Raw genomic sequence first — 21,423 nt, forward strand, 5'->3', positions numbered from 1 at the left:
TATAGTCTCGGCACAACTAGTGCGGATTGTCTACCAGTAACACTATCCTCGGAAAAGTCTGGCATTTTATTTAGAGGAGGAGTTACACTGCGATCTGAACCTTAGTAATTTAAAATTAAGCTTTCTCATTAATTCAGTTCGAAGACTCTGTACAGTCCAAGAAGTGAGAGATGAAGTCCGGTTAATCATATTTGGTCTGCATTTTTTTTTATATCATGAACGACCGCTTGAGGCACTTGTGCACATCTCAAAACTTTTTATGTAAAAACCATTGAACGAACTAGATATGGCTAACACATCAGTGCACTTGCTCTTCCGCAGTCTTTGCAGTACAGCCGTGAAAGATACAGAGCACTCATGCCGGTCAGGTTTCCGTACATCAATCATAATCTCTACCCCTTTCGCTTTCACATATGCACTGGCACGTATCTTATAAGTATGGGAATGGTTAATACGCTCTGTAAAACGCAAAAACATGCTCTATTAGCACTTAGGCTACTTAAGAGCCGAAAAAAAAAAGTTTTTCTCGCTTCGATGTGCTTAGTAGTTTACGCAAAGCTGATTTTGCTGAAATATATAAATAAACTGCTTTCTGACTGGCTTATCCTTGTTGTTATCCCGAAATATAATAGCATACGCCTGCACTGGCGGGTAGAAGGATCGGGTGGCGTAAGCCTGGCTAATAAGCATTATATTATTTTTCAGGAATAAAATGTAACAGACTTGAATTTGAGCAGAAAAGTAATTCGTCGTCGTAGTCGCCGAGCTCGAGTACGCCGCGCCTTTCTTTTCGTTCGGCTCCTTTGTAGGAAGTTTCAAGGGACTTTAATTATAGCAGGGCAGATAAAATGCCTGAACATGTAGCCTCATTCTAGGTAGTGTAGTCCCAAGCAGCACAGCCCAATATTGGAAACGTATCGACAAAGGCTGGTCCAACAAAGGACCAGGTTGAAGCCATCCATTTCAAATATTGAGCCGATTACCTGTGCTGATTGGGCCGGCATTACCAATCTCGTTGACGGTTGACGTAGGTAGCAGGGCCAGAGGCTTTCCGATTCTGTTGCAGCAGTGCATGCCAGGGGCGTAGCGCCAGGGTTGCCCCCCCCCCCCCCCCCCCCCCGCCGAATTTTTTTCGAACTGTCACGCACCGCTGACCAAAACAACCACCGGCGCCGGAAGTCATTCTGGATTTTGCCACCTACAGTGTCTATTTCAGACTAGAAAATACATTTTTGCGCTAACATTGCTGACTCGGGTTAGATTTCATGGCAACGCCCATGCACCTGGAGTCATGTAACGCAATGGGCCCCATCCTAGCACAAACTTTCAAGGGCCTACCAATGGCTCGCTGTTGCGACTAAAATTTCGGTGCAATTACTCGCAATACATGACCGGTGACAGCTGCTGCTGCGCAGTACACTGGAACGAAGGACAGCGTCATTGAGATTTTTCCCTGGCCGTTGCATGCGTACAAAAATGGTTCTGAATGACAAACATTCATTAAAATATTTGTCCTCTACTTGCTAATTTCATGGCCTTCACGTTTTTCATATCAGCGGCATGCACTGGTTTGATGGTTCCGGACCGATATAGTTCTGGACTTCGTGTGATATTTTCTTTGCTAATTAAATACGCAAAGACATGGAAGCATTGGTATCAGTTATGTCTGCCACGAGTGAACGATAACGGGATAGTTGGTATGACATGATTACAAGACATAAAACTGAGCAGGGGACAAGACGCAGAAGAGAAGCAAACAGGAAGAGCTCGTCCTGTTTCCTTCTCTCCTGTGTCTTGTCCCCTGCTCAGTTTTATGTCTTGTACTCATGTCTGCCACGATTTTGAAGACATACGAATACATTATTTTATTTTTAAAAAATACATATTTCACTTGTCTAGACAGTGCGTAACGTTATCTAATACACAATGGCATTGTCAATGGCAATGCAGTTATTATTGTTGCGTTTGATCCTTCCACAAATTCTATGATGAGGCCATGCTGCAACATGAGGCCCCCCCCTCCGAACAAAATTTCTGGCTACACCACTGGTGCATGCAGAAGGCATTTTCAGGTGTTTTTTTTTTTTGTTTCAAGCTTATCGTCGAAATGTTTTCGTTTCTCACTGTTTACACAGACAACTGTCCACGCTTTAGCCAGCGTCAAGCTCTCCCACGGCGAAGCTGGCTACCGATATTTCATCGGTAATATTTTCTATCAAGTGTACGGTATGTTTAAATAGAGAATTATAGCATAGCGCGATTCGCGATCCGCTTCTACGGGGTGCCACCAAGGAGACATAAGCTTTCTACATCTTCCTAGGGTGTCACTGCGCGTGCGCAGTTTGCTCTGACGGCGCCAGATGGCGCAAGTTGTCGGCGAGCTGCGTGCACGCTTGCCGCGTCAGGGCCAGTCAGCTGTGTGCGCTGGCTGAGCGCGGAAGCGGATTACGATAGCGGGTCGCGCTATGCTATAACTTTCTAATGTTCTCAACAAAAAAAAAGGAATGTTCGCGTAAAATGAAATAAAGAAGACAGGAAGTCAGGCTTGGCTTGAATGTAATGCGCTCGCTTTTTTTTTTAATTTTTCTCTCACCGTCGGGGTGACATGAGGTTCTGCGTGGAGACCGCAAGAAGTCGGACCACCCACGACTTTACACAAAAACCGCCGCGGTAGTGTCCGCGTAACAGAAAGACACACTCTCAAATCACGCACCACGCGGGTACAGATCGAATCGGATTGCAAAGGGGACGCGGCTGAAAACGGGCAGCCGGTACGTTGCCATAAACAAACATAAGACGCGAAGAACCATCAACAAAATATTGAAGAAAACGGATAACAGGCACACACAGACACGCACTTTCGCCACAACACACGCTCAGAACGCGGAAGGGGGCGCGGACATAGTGTAGGACAGGAACAAATCTTCTTTTGTACAGAGAAACTAAATAATAAATAATCGCCCCCGAAAACGAATACAAACGTAAATTCACGTATATGATAGAGCCAGAGGTTGGTGGTGCTGCTGATGTTCAACACGACTCACTGCGAATAGTGTGTGCGTATGTGTGTGCGTACGTTTGCGTATCGACGGCCCCGCCCCGGCTTTCGAAGACTAAATTCTGTTAGACAACCCAGTCTCGAATGCAAAGGCATCACAAGCTCACGCACTCCAAGCCAGAATAACTACCCCATTTAGTCCGTGGGAAGACTGTTTATTGTCTTTTTTTTTCATTTTGTGTCTACGGAAGTAGTTGTTAGCAAAAATCCTAATAGACATCCTATGCAGACTACCTGTTGTCTTTCTATGGAGAGTCAAATGAATTTTTCTTAGGTATGCTTGCTGTTTCAGGGTCAGTGGTTGTGGCAGTGCAGTTAGTCCCCTAAAGGACTAACCTCTGCAGAAATTTAGTGTTTTCTGGCTTAGAGTGTATGGCTGCGCTCGACTCCTGTTGCTCCCCTGACTTCCAAGTTAGAACTCTACAGCATGAAATACCTCCGCACAAGAGCATGCCCTATGGGAGTTTTTCTAGGCGATATTCTGGGGAACAGGAGAAGCGCAGCAAGCACGCACACACGCACACTGAAATGGCCGCGCGCGCTCTACACCAGAAAAACGTGGATAGACATTAACTGCACCGTTTAGTCCTAGCAGGCAATGGTTAGTCCGTGAGGGGACTAACTGTGGCTGATGTCCCTTCAGCACTTGACTCTGAAGGTAGTAATAGCTGCTTTTTTGGGCACTGATGGCTGATGAAACACAGTTCGTTCCCTACAGACCAACCCCCGTACCACTCTCTCGGTCCTCTCTGGCTTAGAGCGCGCTTTGCCAAGAACCTCGCACCGACAGGCAGCACTATAGACGGCGCTGCGCACACTCTCCAACGTGCGAACGCCTTGTTTGCTTTTGCGTCGTTTTCTTTTAACGCCGTCTTTGTATGTTTAGTTGTGTGTAAAGATGCAGGCATTGACTAGACAAGGTATACACGCAGGACTAACCCGCCTCACGTCCGAGGCAGCCGACGCGGTGGTGCGGAGTATTGCATAAATCCCACAAGAAAACAAGGACTGATCCTGCTGCCCAGGGTGGAACTATACATCGTATTCTATGCACTCATACGCGGTGCAAGTACAGCGTGAGCTCAGAAGGTTTATTCTCTGAAGCTTGTTTTGCAGACTCCGAGGGGTCGTGTAAATGGCTCAGCAACCTAATTTGTGCGTCACCACTTTATGGGAAGGAAAAGGCTCAGCATTGAATTGGCGCACTTTTTACTGGCGATTCCATGAAATTATGGATCGACAGAATGAAATAAATCGTAATTTCATACTGTAACATAATCTGCGCGCGTGCAGAAATGCGCAGCGGATCTTAGGGCCCGATGGTTACTGCTCGACTATAGCATCATTATTGACTGTTCGTTTTGGTGAATAACTATACCTGCTTGAAACATTGTGCCAACAAAGGGGCTACGGCTTATTTGGCATGCACGTCACCATTAAAGTGGGAAGCCAGATAGCCGCAGATAGCAGCTCAATTCATTTCGCCCGAGCCTGCCAGCTACGGTATAGCGAAGCCTAATGTGAGGAATAAACACTCTGCAAATGAAATGTTGTTAACAACTGGCAATCAAACATAGTTACAGCATCGTGGTACTGCGAGTGACTTTAAGTGCTGCTGTGTTTAGAGTAAAATGGCATAGGTGAATTGCAAATGCACCACATGCAACATAACTGCACATAAATGAGCCTCTTTGTCTTGCATCATATGCACAGAACGATAGCACAGGGTGGCTGATGTTGAAAGCAAGACACCTATAAGCACTTTTTGCTTACCATTCTACAACTTGAACTGTCTCATTTTATTGCGGCTGTCCTCATCGTATTTATATTCTCATATTTTAAACTGCATATCAAGGGTGATGAATGGTCTGGTATACAATAGATCCTTAGCATAATTTTTCTTTTGTAACTAATGTGCGTGACAATGGTTCATGCGTAGGCCAACAAGACGAAACGACCTGGTGGTGTACGCGGCTACTCCGGCTTATAGCTTCCAGAATACCAGCGTTACGTAAGTTCACTCCTGGCTGCTTTCGTTGTATCGTCACCGACAAGAGGCGAAACCACATCGCAGGAGAAATCCCCTCAGAGTCTGACTGCTGACACTCGAGTCGCTGAGTTTCACGTCACCCGGGAGTTCGCAGGAAATGCGACTATGAAGGGAAAAAAAAATGAAAAGTTGTAGACATGGTGGGGAACAGGCTACCTACAAAGTATTGATTGCTGCTATTCTTTTGCAAAGACTGTGAAACGTCCCCGGAGTACGGGCATGTTTTGCCGAAAAGACACTTCGGCGTATAGTCAGCGCAGCACTTCAGCACTTGCACAGTCTTTCGTCGGAACAGCGTTCATGTCCAGGCTTTCAGAATAGTAAACCGAGAAAAAAAAATATGTGAAGCACACAGGAATGAAGTGAGAGAAGAAAAGAGGTTGAGTCCAGTTGTCTCCCTCCAGAGCGCCAGTAACACACCACACGGCCGCGACAGAGTCGTCAACCGCCCGCGTACGTAGAACACCCAACATTCCGTCCCGTACGAGGATGTGAGTATCGCGTTGTCCGCACAAGGTCCCAAAAGGAAATGCGGCACGACACCGGTGCTCCTGGCTTGTTGCCGGCAGTCACGCCACGACTCAGTCATTGCCGTCGGCGACGTCTTCCGAGTCGTGGCCCATTCTGCCTTCTTCCAGTGTGGAGGAAGAGGAGTTTGCCGTCACAGAGGAACTGTTCCGCATGGCCGTCGTCGACAGCGGACTGCTAGGCGCTGACCTCTCCGAAGACATCGGGTCTTCGGAGGCGCCGTCTCGAAAGATGCACATCTTCTCCTGTCGGAGCCCTCCGAACGGCGGTATCACACCAGAGTTCTTGGTGGTCGGAGGCGATGATGACTCGGGTCGCGGCGGCTGATGCGAACCACAGGTGGATGGCGGGGGAGCCGGGGGTTGCTGCGGTGGTGGGGAGGTGTCCCCGGATGCCGTGGGCAATCGCCACGCAGGGAGCTGGTACGGGAAGAAGCGCAGTCCCTTGAGGTGTTCGTCGGCGGCTGCTTTGAGAGGACTGGGCGCCTTCAGGTAGCTCTGTTCGTTGCCCATCAGCAGGCGTTGAACAGAGAACGGGTTGAAGCCGTACGGCGAGGGGCGCCCCGTGGGAGACGTGTTGCTGGACGCGGCCGCGGCGGCCGCGGCCGCAGAGGACACGAGCATGTCATGGAGCATGAGGCTCTGCTGGTACAGGCTTTGGTTGTACAGGTACTGCAGCGGGAACGAGGAGTGACCCCCTCCGCCCGCGGCTGCAGCGGCGGCTGCCGCAGCGAAAGGCAGGTAGTCCCCGAGTCCGCCGGAATGCTCGGGCGATCCAGGCGAGCGGCCGTGCAGCGCCGAGCGCGGCGACAGGTCGCCTCCGGGTCCCGCCGACGAGGTTTCGTCGGCCGAGAGTGACTGCTCCGTCCGCCGGTCGTCGTCACTGTAGTACGAGTCGTCCACGTCGATCTTGGTCGGGCAGCTCACGTCACTCGGCGCAAGAGCGCCCCCCGGAAGTGACTTGGAGGCCGGCGGCAGCGCGTACTTCCTGCGAAGCGCAGACGGCAGGAGAAGGAAGCGTGCGTCAGTTCCGCAGAAGCATACGCTAGCCTCAAGGATGCGCTTCATTCACAATAAAGGGCATAGTGTACGTAACTTATAAGAAGCAAGCAACAACTTGATCGAGGGGCGATGACCAACGTTTTTTGATAAGAGTTGCCTCAGTGTGCACTTGTCCTCACCCAGACAAAGAGAAGTGTTCTGGTACAGAAACACTGGTAGGCCGGATAGAGGCTTCCCTCCATCCTCCTGCTAAAGTTGGCACTTGAATAATTTTATCTTTCCTCTTCTTTCATACCCAGCAATAAACAAAACGCATTAGCGCAGCCCAGTTAAACTATACGCGGAATGAAGAACTAGAAGCGGTATAGCAGGTTCACATTGCCACCTTTCATGCACACCTGCAGTTGTTTGCCATGCAACGTGCTATAAATCGAAATCCTCTCCGGAAGAAAATTTCGGAATAAGGCGATAGTAAAAATGTCCTATGCCAAATAGATAAGCAACGAGAAGCTACTTTTTACACCGAGACTATCGCGGCAACCATTCAACAAGCGACATATTTCCCTCGCTACTTCGGCTTGACCTGCAGCCGGCGCTTTTCTGGAGTCATCATGAATAATGCGACGGCGGATGACGCTTGCACAATCTGGCTTGAACGCCATATCTTCAATAGGCGCCACCATGTTTTCTGAGAGACACCCCGATAGGCTCCGGTCAACGCATCGCTATGCGATGTCCCGTGAGGTTGCCGCTTAAATTGTTTCGACTGCCGCTAAAATTTGTTGGGGAAGAGCGTTGCAAAACCACTGCTCTGATTGTACCTCAGTTTACGTTGGCCAAAAGGTAGCGTTGCAACTCTGTCACTTACTTCTTGTCTTTCCTCGCCGCACCAGTTTCTCGGAATCCTTTTGCAAAGGGGTTGTTGTCAATCTTCAGTTGCGTGATCTGCATGACAAACAAACAACGGTGAGGTTAAAATAGACGGGTTTATAGCAGAACTGGCACTATGCGAAGGAATGCGCTAGAAGCGGCACAAGAAGACAACACACACTAACACGACACAAGCGCAAACTAACAATTGTTTATTCCTTACGGAAGATACGTTTATATACGCAACGTAGTTTTTGAAAATGCAACCTTCCCATCATCAAACACGTGACCATCACCACGACACAGCATCTGCACTTATCATGTCAATTTCGGTTCTTGTAAGTGCAATAGAAGGAGTGCTTACAGACGTTCCATTTTCCGCCTTTTCGATTGAAAACGCTTCGACTATCTCTCTTTCAATCCTTTCTTTCTGTTTACCTACAATTGTGGTCCTGTGGTCCGTAAGGAAAAAAAACAGTTGTTAGTTTGCGCTTGTGTCGTGTGTGTGTGTCTTCTTGTGCCGCTGTTAGCGCATTCCTTCGCATAATTATCAACCAACTGGCCCCGGTAATAGCTTTGCTAGAACTGGCACCTTTACAACATCTCATCACCCCTTATATATGGCAAACTACGTACTATCACATGTGCCTCACCAAACGCACCTGTCGAGTCAGGGCAGTTCAGTCACTTATGCATTTGAGACACACATCATCTGTTGCAGAGTTCAGGCTATCATAAGCTTATGTGTTAGGTTAGGGAACGTTAGTGGTACAGCAACAAAGCTTTTTTGGGTTAAGACAACGAGGAAGACGATTTTGATATATTGCAGAGCAACAGGCTGCGCTACACACCTTCTCGTTCTGGTAGGCGGTGACGGCGATGAATTCAGTCTCCTTGAACACGTACGTCCTGAAGGTGCTGTACGGCAGCTTGAGGATGTCGTTGGCCCGCACCAGGTGGAACCGCGGCTGGTACTTGTGCATCGAGTTCAGGATGGTCTGCTTGAAACGAGAGGAGACAGCGCTGGTTTAATATCGGCTTATCCTCTCGCCAAACCAGAAGACGAGCGAAACTAATTCACCGAAATTTAGCCGAAGGTACTTCAGCTATTCAAGTATATCGAATAGTTCGTCCCACGTGAAGATAAGCAGAGTCACTTTCTGAAAGGTAAATGGGCAAAAGCAACGCCACTCGGCAAGAACTATAGCCCGCTATTTTTGCGCTGCTGTAGTTCTCTATTCTTCCTTTCAGTGTGTAAGGAGGAAAATGAAGCAGTAGCTGCTCGGACAGCCTGAGAAGGAATCTTGCTCCACGTAGCCGTTGTAGCAAAAGAGGATGCGTATAATATGATGGACATTTACGGCAAGACATCGCTTATAAACGGCACACAAACTTTTAAACTTTCCTGTGAATATTATACACCATGACAATACACAAACTAAACAATTCAAAACAGTAGTGAAATAATCCTCAAATTTTCAACACAAGGTACAAAACGAAATATTCAGGGTACAAATATATGAATACGAATATTCCCCTTTCTTCCTGCACTGTCACGCATCCCTGTGGCTTATCTGCCGAGCGTTCCATCAGCTGCCACATCAACTGCCAGCACAGCGTTATCTTAAGCTCGGTAATGCGTGTGTCCGCAATTCGTCTCTCCTGGAGAACACCGTTGTTTTTTTAGCTCAAATCCGGGCAATTTGCCGGTAATGGATTCAGTCGCCCTCTCTCAACTGTGGACCCTTTTTCCCGCCTATTACCTCAGTAATCGCGTACGCAATCCGCGCGCAATTGATGCGCATTTCATGCTTAACACTCAGCAAGCCGAGCAACAAAGGATGACAACGTGATGAGTCAAAGCGCACCGGAAGAGGTATGAATACGAAGCATGAAATATATATAGGGGTATTTAGGGTATGAACTGCTTCCGTTGAAATTTAACTCTATCATTTCCACTCAATTCTGCCATCCTCTGTCGGCTTTCATTGAACTATGGATGCCCCACTGCTCGGCCACCACCTCTGCATCCTGCATAAGTAATTCATGTTTAATCACGAAATCTCCCTGAGCCCCGAGAGAAACCGGAGAAGGATGCGAGAAAGAGCGCGGAAAGAGGCCCTGAACTGGAGACATTTAAAAGCCAGGAGACCGACTTCTATGGCGATGCGCAGAGCAGCGTATACGCACGCACACACGCGCATCACTCTCTGCGTCGAGATTTTCTCTCGCAGGATGCTGCACCGTCGCGCCCTCTCGCCGCTAGCTCCCGGGGCGCGCTTCTCACATTTTTGCCCCAGCGGCCGCGGCGTGCTCGTGAAGCGGGGTCTGCGCGGCGATTCCCTCGGGTCGGCGCGTCTCCGCTTGACGCTCGCGAGTCGTCGCCGTGCGCGGGTGTATCGATCGGAGCCAACACTTTTTCCCCCGCCGCCATTTTGGAAGAGCGAGAGGAGCCCGGGGAGCGACTGGAGAAGATACACCCTCGGCGTATAACGCTTGGCTGAATCCGGCCAATGGCGCCCGCGCCCTCTCTATCTATACACACGGGTTCGGCTGACGCCTGCGTCAAGGGAGCATCGTATACGCTGTAGGGTGCAACGGTGTTTGGAGTTTGAATATGGTTTACGGTTTATGGGGGTTTAACGTCCCAAAGCGACTCGGGCTATGAGCGACGCCGTATAGTGGAGGGCTCCGGAAATTTCGACCACCTACGGTTCTTTAACTTGCACTGACACCGCACAGTACACGAGCCCCTAGAATTTCGCCTCCATCGAAATCCGACAACCACGGCCGGGATAGAACCCGCGTCTTTCGGGTCAGCAGCCGAGCTCCATAACCACTGTGCCACCGCGGCGGCGTTTGAAGACGTTTGTACATTGGGACTGGGTAGTCGGCGCATTGAGTTGCACTCGAAGCTCACGAGGGAGAACCTAATACGTAGCTGGAAGGCTACACGAACTGCGTTGGAGTAGCCGGATTGGAGAGCTGATATACGGAATACGTTGAGATAGCCGGGCACTGGTTTGACTGCAACGTCTCGCGCAGTTTGAACGATCCGCCGTTCTCACTGGAGCCGAGTACTATTCCTATATGAAACATCTCGTTCTTATACCATTCCAATACGATCCAGTATTCACTCCATTCCTACATTAAAGGTTGACATTCCTATATCAAAGTTGTCAATCCTTTGCGCACCGGATATTATGGCACTGAAGTGCGAATCATGGCGACAACTTGTATCGATTTCACATGGATACAGGCGCCAGTCATGAAAGACGAAACGGACTCTGATTTGATGACGTCACCACCATACTGCGAAGACCCCGCGCGTATGAATCTGCTCATATATATAATTTGCACCCACGATAGGGCAGGAAAAAGTAAATCCACGGCGAAACTATCGACATGCAAACTGCTATCAGCGCTCACAGGTATCAACAGCTGTCCTCAATAGAAACAGCCCCTTGAAATGCAGATTAGAATTACCTTCGTTTAGGCGAAGCTTATCGGCTAATGAAAGCCCACAAGATGCTGCAATCACCGCAACGTCCAGACAAGCACGCCAAATCGCTTCCGGCAACTCGTGACGGAAAGCGCGACCACTCGAATTTTCGCGCGCTCTCTGTGAACTCCATACCGCGATAACAGGCGCCAGAACAACCCTGCGGCGCGCAACGAGCCAACCTTCAAAACCAATCTTGCTCGCTCGTTACACCCCCCCCCCCCCCCCCCCCCCTCCATCTTCTCTCACCTCTCATTTTTGCCCCGCGCTTCGCGGTCATACATTTATGACGACAAGCAGGCATCCCACCTAACCGGCTTGTGTCCCAAGTTCTCGCCTCGCAGCTCGCGCGGTCTGGTAAACTAATCAACGCGTTCGGGAAAGGGAGAAACGCGAGCACGCATAACGAGAAGCTGCGAACAAGGCGCTAGTTTAACCAGCCACACACACACACACACACACACATGCGTAAGCAGGAAAACAAAGGAAGGTTTGCGCCGCAAAATAAAATAAGACAAAGAAAGCGCGCCACGCATGGCGCGTGACAAGCTCCAAGGCCAGAAACCACCGCGGTTCGCAGCTTCCGCGACTCGCCTCTTTCCTTCTCCACACTTTTTTGTTTATTTCTGTTCTCTTGTAAGCTATAGGCAGTATAATCAGCGGACGCGAGAATCCAAGCTCCCGCAGCGCCTATAGTCAGCCAGCGAGCGAGCACACCCAGTCCGTCACGGCGCTGCAGCAAGATCGGCGTCCGCGTCATCGTTAGCAGCCAAGCAGTTGTAGGGCGCGCTCACGGCTTACGCAGGCGTCATTTCGAGATGGGAATGGGCGCCGCTGCGCGTATTCCGCCCTTCGAGTCTGTAATCACGAGGGTATCGCGGCGGAGACGGCGGCGCCAGAGAAATCAATCCAATGAAGGCCACACATCGTCCGCGTCGATCATCATCTTCGCTTTTGACGCCGTTCTGGACACGGCTGTGCCCGCAGACGTGCGAGCTGTGGCCACATCGATTACACCTTGCAGCAGGAAGAAGAGCTCCGGGCCTACGCGCACACACAGAGACAATAAGAGATGGCCATGTCTGTGGGAAGGAAAAACAGACGCGAGTTTTAGGGCCGCTACATCGGCGATCGCTTGTCGCCCGTTTCCTTGTTGTGTTGGATTCCCGATGTCGCGTGGACGTTTGTGTATGCCAACGCCTGGAACAAAACGCCGCGTGTAAGCGCAGATACGACGTTTCAGTTCTGCATCACCGCTCGGTCGCGAGAAGCCCTCAGAGAAGCCTTCCCCCGATTAAATGCGTCCGCTACAGACTTGGGATTCAGTACAGCGGCCTTGGGATCAGCAGTCGAGAGCCAGTGCCAGTGATTGAGGTCTGGAAAATTCGTTTATGAAACGAGAAAGACGCCTCCCGGTTATCGCTCCTAACAACGAATTGGAAGAAGACGACGGTTTCAAAGACAGCGACCATCCTTCCAAAGCATGCTAGTCGGAGGAATATTTTGAAAACGGTGCACTCACGACGTCCGCTTGAACATAAACGGATGCGCGTTACAGCGAATTACATGATGTGCGTCAGAGCGAATTACAAACCACCTAAATGATCAAACTAATGCACCCTGGCTTACGTGAAGTGCGATCATGCAAAATCATGCAAGAAGATGTTTTGAAACACTGCGCAAGCTGGCAGTGTATAAATTTTGCGGACTAGTTAAGCTTCCAAATCATTCGGGATAAAGCAATGACAGCAAAAGAGACATGCAAACCATTTGAGAACCATGTGGTCCTCAAGCCGCAACTGTAGAGATCAGCACTTGTCTTATGTTTCCAGGGCGTTGTATAGCTCAAAAAAGGTCTGATCTTTGCCTTGTTTGGACACCTTGAACACCTTGGAATTATATCCATATCAGGAAAGCATCCTATTGCGATCCCAGAAAACGCTCGCAGCCTTCCTTCTATAGAGCGCGGCCAATGTGATACACGTTCGCTACAGCGCATGCAAATTCACAGGACATCCCAAGCTATCCTTTCTGATTAGTATTGAAGAGTTCCTACTATGAAGCCAGTACAGGAAAAATATTCTTAAGGCTAAATCAACCTGGATGTGGCTCAGAACCTCAACGACGCGCTCCGGCTGCTATACTAAGCGACGAGTCGTAAAGGTGCTTGCTTGACCATAACTAAGTAGCAACCAACTTCTACAGTGCACAGTGTTCAATAAAGGTGTATTCGCTAAAAACGAAGAGGGAAAAGAGTGCGAACTCAAATTCTAAGAATTCTAAGAAGACACGGAAACAGAGGAGGAGTGTACCCGCACACAGACCGCAGCGAAACGACACAACCATGCATGCAGTTTCGTCATCTCTTGCACAGACGGCTCTGCAAAAGACCGTTTGTGTCCATGCCGGAATAGCAAACCAAACCCTCGACTTCCTCACACGCACTCAGGTGACCTCTACAAGAACACTGCAGTGTGAACGACTCGGCGTCGTCTCCACCGTTAGGACATCGGAAGCTGTTTCCCAAGAGAGAATGATGAATGGAAAGGCAGGGTGGTTAACTAGGCGACGCCCAGTAGGCTACTGTTGAAGACCATCTACACTGGCTAAAACAAAACAAAAGCATTTTAACTTCTGCAACTTCAAATACTACATCTTTTGATTGCTCCAAACATGAGATCCAGCTGTGCCTGTCAGCGATCTAACTGGCGATCTTTTAACTGGCGGAGGGCCCAAATGATGGAGAGACTTTGCAGATATGTACCTTCGGGAGAAGAAGTTGTGGATGAGGATAGCTCAGGACAGGATGAAGTATATAGCGTACAATCATTAAGAAACAGTAACCGCACACAGACAAGTCGGGTAAGCTGAATGAAGAAGAGCGGCCTGAGAACCGGTGAGAACTGTTGAGGAATCGGATGGCAGGACTCTTCTTCCAATTTCAGCTTCTGAGCTGACTATATACAACCACAGCGGCTATCCGCTTCGAGGCGACATCAGCGCCATTCCCTGCCTCCACTACACCGAGGCGGCGCGCGAGGAATCGAGCGCGAGGGAGGCAGCGCGCACTCACGCACGCGGCCGAGGCGCCTTCCTCCAGGGCAGCAGCGAAGCCTCCTCACGAGGGCGCCCAGGGAAAGAAGGCGTAAGGAGCAAATCGATGCAGCCGCCGGGCCACGACCGTGTGGCCCCGGGCCGGCAGAGGCGAGCAGCCAACATGGCGCTCCCGCATCGATCGGCGACCGAGAGCGATGGTGGGGTCCAGAAGCACGGCGCCTCCGCCTTGAAAGGACCCGGGCCGCCGCTCGCCACTCCGCTAGGAGGCGGCAGGCAGCGAGGGCGGTGGCGACCGCTTGATATATGACGCCAATATTCCGCCGCCCAGAGGTTTTCGCTTCCCTCTTTATCCCACCACCCACTCGCCCCCCTTCTTCGTCGCTCGGTGCGCGGGGGGGACTGGAAGACAGCGAAATCGCATTTGCGCTCCGGCGAGCACATACTCTTCTCTAGAGCGACGCTCGCTCGATCGCGCTGGCAGCGCCCCCAAGACTCGCGCGCTTCTTGTAGCGAGCCTACACAGACACAATACGGCGGTATCTTGTAGTGCGTATACAAAGGCGCACACTCTGTGTAGTGTTGCTGTGTGTGCCGCAACACGCCGAGCTGGCCAAGTCGTTAAGGCTCTGCTTCACTTCTTACTCTTCTCCATACGGCATTTCTCGGCAGTCGTGGATTGTTGCCTCGATCAGCCAAAACTGCGGAAGGCCTTTTTTTTTCCCCTTTCCGCGAGTGCGTAATCGCACTGCCTCCTGTACGTACACACAGCACGCGGTATTAGAGCGCAGCGATACCACGCGGTCGTTCGGAGCACGAGAGGAAGAAGAGCTGCGGACGGGAGAACCGGGGCTCGTCGTCAAGGGAGTCCAAGCCCCGAACGTTAAGCGACGGACGCCACAGCCCGGCAGTGTCGAATGTAGCGCTCCGGAAAAAGGGGGCGCCCGTCCTGATGACATTTCGCTCCGCGGGTCGCCTAACAAATGACCGCGCTGTGCACTGGCTGTCCTCTCGCTGTCGCTCCCTCTCTCACTATTTCCCTCTCCGTCCGACAACGTGAGCGCCGGGCGAGCGTGGATATCTGGCGGCAGGATAAGTGGTTGCGGGTGGACGTACACATATATCAAGAGACGTCAAAGGCTGTCGTCGCGCGCACGGACCACTGCTGCGCCTGTCGCTGTCCTGGCATCGTATGGTGCGCACAGCCTCTGCCATTTCCTTCTGAGTGACGCAGAGCTAAAGCTATTGTTTGTTAAAGGCGATATGAACTGGTAAGCCTGGCGTGCATTCCACGAGTGATATCAACGTTATAAATAGACGACGACACTCCGAAAGGGCAGTGACTGGCAGCGGGCATAATCTATGCCTGTACTAAGAGTCTTCGAAAGCGAATCAACTGTAATTGCTCCTGTTCTCATAACGTCGCCGCTCCTGACACTGTGCACTACAGTGCTGTCTTACGCGCGAGTTGCATTTCACCGGACCAAAGCTGTAAACTGAACTGTTAAAAGGTATGTTTTTTAACAGCATTGAGCACACCATAACCATGACGGGCTGAAAGAAGAATCTGCCGTGTAGACAGTTACTGTGATAAGGACAGGCGACCACCCGACAAGGTCAGGTTGCTGAAGCGTATCATGAGGTCGAGGGACGCGTACTCCGCGTTCCACGAAGCCCATCTTTTCACAGGAGAGCCAACGGCAGAAAACAGCATAACATTCGTTCACCTTAAGGTAGCATAGCATGCGCTTTCTCAATGACTATGCTCAATGCATACGTCTACACAATATCGTAAGCGTTTAGCACTTACAAAGCCGTGTTTGTCGGATATGTTGTTGGTGAGCTTTAGCTTGTGGAAGGAGACCACTTTCTGCATCCACTGCTCCCCCGTGGAAGGGGAGTCCGGGTGGATGTACATCCGCTTGGGCATCTCGGGGTCCGCCTTGCCCGCCACCACCCACCGCCGGTTCTGGAACTTGTACCGGCAGTCATCGGCGGCAACGATGTCCATCAGCATGATGTACTTGGCCTTCTTGTCAAGGCCCGTCACTCGTACCTTGTAAGGCGGGAACATTCGCCTGGGTAAACGCAAAAGAAACAAAAAGGTGAATTAGCAAACGATGGTGAAAAGAATCACTCGCCGAGTTATTTCCTTTGCATTTGTGGTCGGTACAACCGACTTCGCGATTACTGCGTGTGCGTTACTATCCCCAAACCTGGCGAGATAAAGAGCTGTCAGCTAAAAGGATCGCTTTCTTTTATTCAGATTCGAAGTATGCTATGTGCCACGCAGCTCTTGCAGCCTCCACACTCCCGCATGTAATACCGTGGCCGGTATATTAGCTCCATGCCTATACGCAAGGCCAACATGAAAGACCATAAAACTTGTGTAGCTCTGAGAAAACCGAAAAGATTATGTAGCGTGGGTGCGACGCATAAAAACCCTGATTGCCCCATAAATTTTTGCCCGATAGGTATGCTCTCAGGCCAGGTCACGTTCTGACCGATGCCGATATCATGCGCTACCTGAGTAGTGAAATTTCGGTTGTGAATTATTCGACTACCTATCCAGCATCCGCACAGCTTACGGGACTTCCACAAGCTGGATCTAAAGCGACTGCTTGTGCAGCTTTATGCGCGCGGAATCCCCGAACAAGTAACAAGTGCTTCCAAGGATAGTCCTCGACCTATCAGTTACCGTCCGAACAAACTGCAGAACATGGAGCAACGGGTGACATTTACGATCACTGTATCAGCGGCACCCTGATTACGGGTTCTTCAAACAAAATGAACCACTCTTTTACCAAGCGCACATATTGGCCAACTTTGGCCCGCACTATGCATAGTCAACATTTGTACCGTAACGCTTGCAGTGCTGCAGAGTGCACGCAAACACTGAAAATCATTGTTTTCGTTGACGAGAAAAGGACGAACTCGTCAATTTATTCTGCTGACGCACTTCCATGTCTCCCTGTGTTTTTTTTTAATTTTTTTCACACGGAAACAAGGACGTGCCCACAGAAGGCTTACTCGCGGAACAAAGCGGCGAGGCGATTTTCAGGATACCATAGCAATATAGAAAAATAAAAAAAATCTTTCGCCACATCCTCTTCCCATTCTCTCTGCGCTTTATGCTTGCGGCGGTGGGGGCTCAAATTGAGCCCGTATACGCAGCGTTGCCAGCGGCAGGCTGCGAGGGCGATGAGCCTCGCCCTTCGCAGGAAGCCCTAGCTAGCTGGGGCGGCTGAATCGACGGCAACCGTTCCAGCAGAAGAAGCGGCCGATCTGGTTCGTCAATCCATCTCCTCTTTCCTCCTCCTCATATTTTTTCTCTTTTCTTTTTTTTTCATTTTAGCGCTTCCCTCCGCAGGCAGGGGCAGCAGCCATCGTTTCCCCACTCCCTTCTTTCACCCTCCGCATTGCAGATGCTTCTTATCCCAACGCTTCCCCGCTTCCCAGCGACCGAGGCCTTTCATGCAACCATCCCTCTTTCTGACTGCCCGCTGCTAGCCCCGCTGTCAGCATTGTTCGGTTCTTTCGCAAGAAGAGAATGTAAGCAAGGATGAGGGGGGGGGGGGGGGGCGATGTGCGATCTTCGCTCGCCACCGCACCACCAACAGACGCACGCACGCTAGCGGCCACGAACGCCAGGCAGCGCGCCCACCCATTGTGTGTCGCCAGCCGTGGGAACGAGTCAGGGCGGAACCCCGTGAAGCTGCAGCTGTTGCTACGTGCGCCTGACGGGAGAAAAGCGCCGGCTCGAACACCTCTCCCCCTTTTCCCCCGCCGCTCTCCACCACCTCGGGGCTCCGAACATACATCTCCATCCCTCTTTCCCCACTGCTCCCTGCTTCCTTTCCTCACCATCCCCAAAAGGCGTCCTTCCTCCTCTCTCAAAAGAGCGGCCAAACAATGCTCTTTCCCGGGCCGAGGCGGTTGCCATGGCGACGGCCAGTGCCGGCCAATGGCGGCGCGCCATGCAAAGGCGTCAACATTGGCGGCTTTCCTGGCGAGAAAAGGGGGAGAAAAAAAATGCCCCGACACCGTGGGCGACTGGGCGCTGCGGGCGTCTTGCGGTGAAGCTGCTTCGAACGCGGACGCGAGTGGGGAGGCCGGGGCGGAGCCAACTTCTCAGGCCAATAATAATCGCAGAACGACCAACGCCCAACCGACCGATCTGACCCGATAGGTGCGAGGCGAGAGTGGTGGTGACGTCATCAGCAGCTTAGTGGCAACACGCTTTTGTCGTACGTGCTGCTCTATGACGCCCTATCGCTTCTCACTTTTCATGTTTTTCTTTTGTCTTCCTGACAAGCCGACAACGATAATTCTTCCCCAAGCAAAGTTCTTCACTTCAGTTAACGCAGTTAAAATCAAAACTATTGCAGCTTTTTTTCTTTCACTGTGGCCCGTTAACGATGACGTGGCGACAGCTGAGGTGAGGAGTTGATGAGCAACGACTGTAACATAGCTGCTGTTGCTAAAACTATATGTATTTAACACTAACAGGCCATAAAATGTTTACACGTTTGAATCCAAGCAAAAGAGTCAATGGTGGAAAGCAAATGTAGCAATAGTAGCAAGAGCTTTTTTTTCTATTTGAATCACCTCACTAACAATGAAGTATTGAAACCGTCACTGCTACTGTTCGCACAGTGTAGTGCGTAGTTTGTGTCCCTGCATTTGTCACGTCGGTATTCTCTTGTATATTTTTATTGTTTTTAACGTCGTGTTCAAATGAGTGTAGTGCTGATGCTGGCAGCAAAGCTTCAACTTCCACTGTTATTGTATTGTTTATGTTGGCCTGTTTCGTGATAACTGTTTCGTTTTTCTTACCCTGCTAAAATCCCGCCACCAAGGGGCAGCAGTATAAATCAGTAAATAAACAAACTGAAAGTTGTCATCAAAGCTTACGCGCTCTCACAGACCCGTCACTCTTCCGAGTATTCATTGCCTACAATCCCAAAGGTACTCTTCAAACTCGCTTCGATTTATAAATAATAGAAAACTACGAAAATACTGCAGTTCTCGTTTCACGATGTTTAAGGCCACAAGACCATTTTTTTTAATCAAATAGGAGAAAATCTGTAGCATGCCAGTAGCATTGCCACAAATCGTTATGCCCCCAATTTCAAAATACGTACCATTGCGGTTACTACTGATATAGCATCGTGCTGGTATCACGCGTTTGACTTTTACTGAAGCAGATGCTCGTAAAACAGTTCGAAATCGGAAAACCTCGTTTCACGCTGCTTAAGGCCACATGACCTTTTTTTAATCAAATAGGACAAAATCTGTAGCATGCCAGTAGCATTACCACAAATCGTTATGCCCCCAATTTCAGAGTACGTATAATTACGGTTACTACTGATATAGCATCGTGCTGGTATCCAGCGTTTGACTTTTACCGAAACAGATTCTTGTAAAACAGTTCGAAATCGGAAACCACGGAATACCGTAGATGAAAGTAGCTCGATCCATAGGAGGAATCAACAAGAATCTTCGTCATCTTCCTACGTAAGATTCGGGATGCGGAACTCGTTGGCTTGAACATTCAACGCAAATTAAGCGCCCTTAATTGCACGGGTTCTCAAAACGAGTTCGTTGTGAACGGAGCACGTTAATATACAAGGAGCTCTGTCCATGCAAGGTGTACAAGACAGAAGCTGTGTGAGGGAGCTGTGTACCAATAGGACAAGTAGGGTGCGGTCAACTCTCGGTACGGCCGTAATGACCATGGTCTGGGCGAGGTCTCCAAATGATGCGTATATGCACAACCTCCATATACACAACCCGATGCGAACCGTAAGCAATCTTCGTCATCTGCAGATGCGCTCTTCGTTTCCGTATGAGCTCCCGCTGTACGCAGCGACGCGCAGGCCTCGCTTCGTGACAGCCTGTTTGCACGATCGGCACCTGATATATACTAAGCACACGTGCACTCCTCTCCTTTTCCGAGCGTACACAATTAGGCCGCGTAGCAGTACGCGCCCGTGTACGTGCACATAACCGGTAATTTGCCGCGCCCAAGAGCAAGCACACTAATGCAAACGGCGCTGTGATGTCTTCACAGATATGTGCTTTACGCTCGCTGGCATAAGCCCAGTTTCATGGACACGGAAACACCGGAGGGTCTATGGCTTGCGGAGGAGAGAGAAGACTGTACAAGAGTCTGCCATTTGCCTTTTCTTTTAAATATTTTTAATACTTGCTTTTCCGCTCAGCTGAAACGCCTGTAGTTCCACAACCGCCTCAAAACTGAACGGTTCTGTATAGGTCTGAAGCAACTGTTTTCATAGGGCAAACGATCCACCACTGTGGGTATGTGCCGCTCCAACAGAGGACAACAACAACAAAGATAGGTTCATTGAAGAAAATACACGTTGACGGTGAAGTCGACCACGACATGCCCACATGTGCACATGCGATGTTCATGTAAAATTTTATTTTCGTTTTCGTTGCCTTACGGCGCGATTCGGGTGTCCACCAAGATATGTTTCCTTTCCTTAAATTGTCCGGGCAAGGGGTCGTACCGACGGACGATGGCGTTCCGTGGATTCCTTGGCAATGCTGCAACACGCCGTCGCGTCCTGCTCTTAAAGGCGAAGCTTAAGCGTCCTGCAAATTTCAATTAAGTTTGCCGAACGGGATATTGGAACGCATATAACAGCAATTAGAGTGCACTTTTCCGGGCTTACACCTTAGCGTGGTGCCGAGGTGCACGCCTTAGCAGGAAAAAAAAGTCATGGCTAACCAATGACCGTATAGGTAGATTCTTCAGTGTTATCCATAGTGAACTCGACTGATGGCAATTCGAACTGCGATCGTTACGATCACAACGATTATGAACCAGTGGCAATAATGTAACGAAAAAGAAAACACATAAAACCTCTAAGACTACTGTGTGCTCAGTACCTCCCGAAAAAGAGGCACAGAGTTCAAAAGAAGGCAAAACAAAGAAAAAAAAACGCGAGCGGAAGGGACAGGCTTGCTAGCACCTGCTCCTTTATTAGAACGCGCAGGTAGCTATATATATATATATATATATATATATATATATATATATATATATATATATATATATATATATATATATATATATATATATATATATATATATATATATATATATATATATATAATATGCGCGTCTCAACGAGCCGAGACGTCTCAATCACGCGTTCGCCGAGGCGTGCATGCAAGCAGACCTATGCGGGTGGCGCGTCAGACGACGCGCTGTGCCCACAGCTGCTGCACCGAGAGAGAAAGCTGTCAGGAGCAGTTTTTGAGAAAGCGAGGGAGCTACAGCAAGAAGACCGGCTCAGTGGGCGATTATAAGGCGCGCACGCAACGCTTAGAC

At 49.9% G+C, this 21,423-nt stretch overlaps 1 pseudogene across 1 annotated transcript in view; it reads right to left on the reverse strand.

Annotated features, from left to right (window-relative positions):
* Positions 1–2,545: 2,545 nt before the first annotated feature.
* LOC144121189 (uncharacterized) overlaps positions 2,546–21,423 on the reverse strand; it is a 78,829-nt pseudogene continuing 59,951 nt past the window's right edge. Inside the window, exons 2-5 of the transcript XR_013312560.1 lie at positions 15,874–16,141; positions 8,359–8,508; positions 7,506–7,582; positions 2,546–6,623 (exon numbers count right to left, since the gene is read on the reverse strand). The product of XR_013312560.1 is annotated as an uncharacterized LOC144121189 (transcript). The remainder of the gene's footprint in view (positions 6,624–7,505; positions 7,583–8,358; positions 8,509–15,873; positions 16,142–21,423) is intronic.

This window comes from Amblyomma americanum, chromosome 2 (genome assembly GCF_052857255.1).
Source record: "Amblyomma americanum isolate KBUSLIRL-KWMA chromosome 2, ASM5285725v1, whole genome shotgun sequence".
NCBI lineage: Eukaryota > Metazoa > Arthropoda > Arachnida > Ixodida > Ixodidae > Amblyomma > Amblyomma americanum.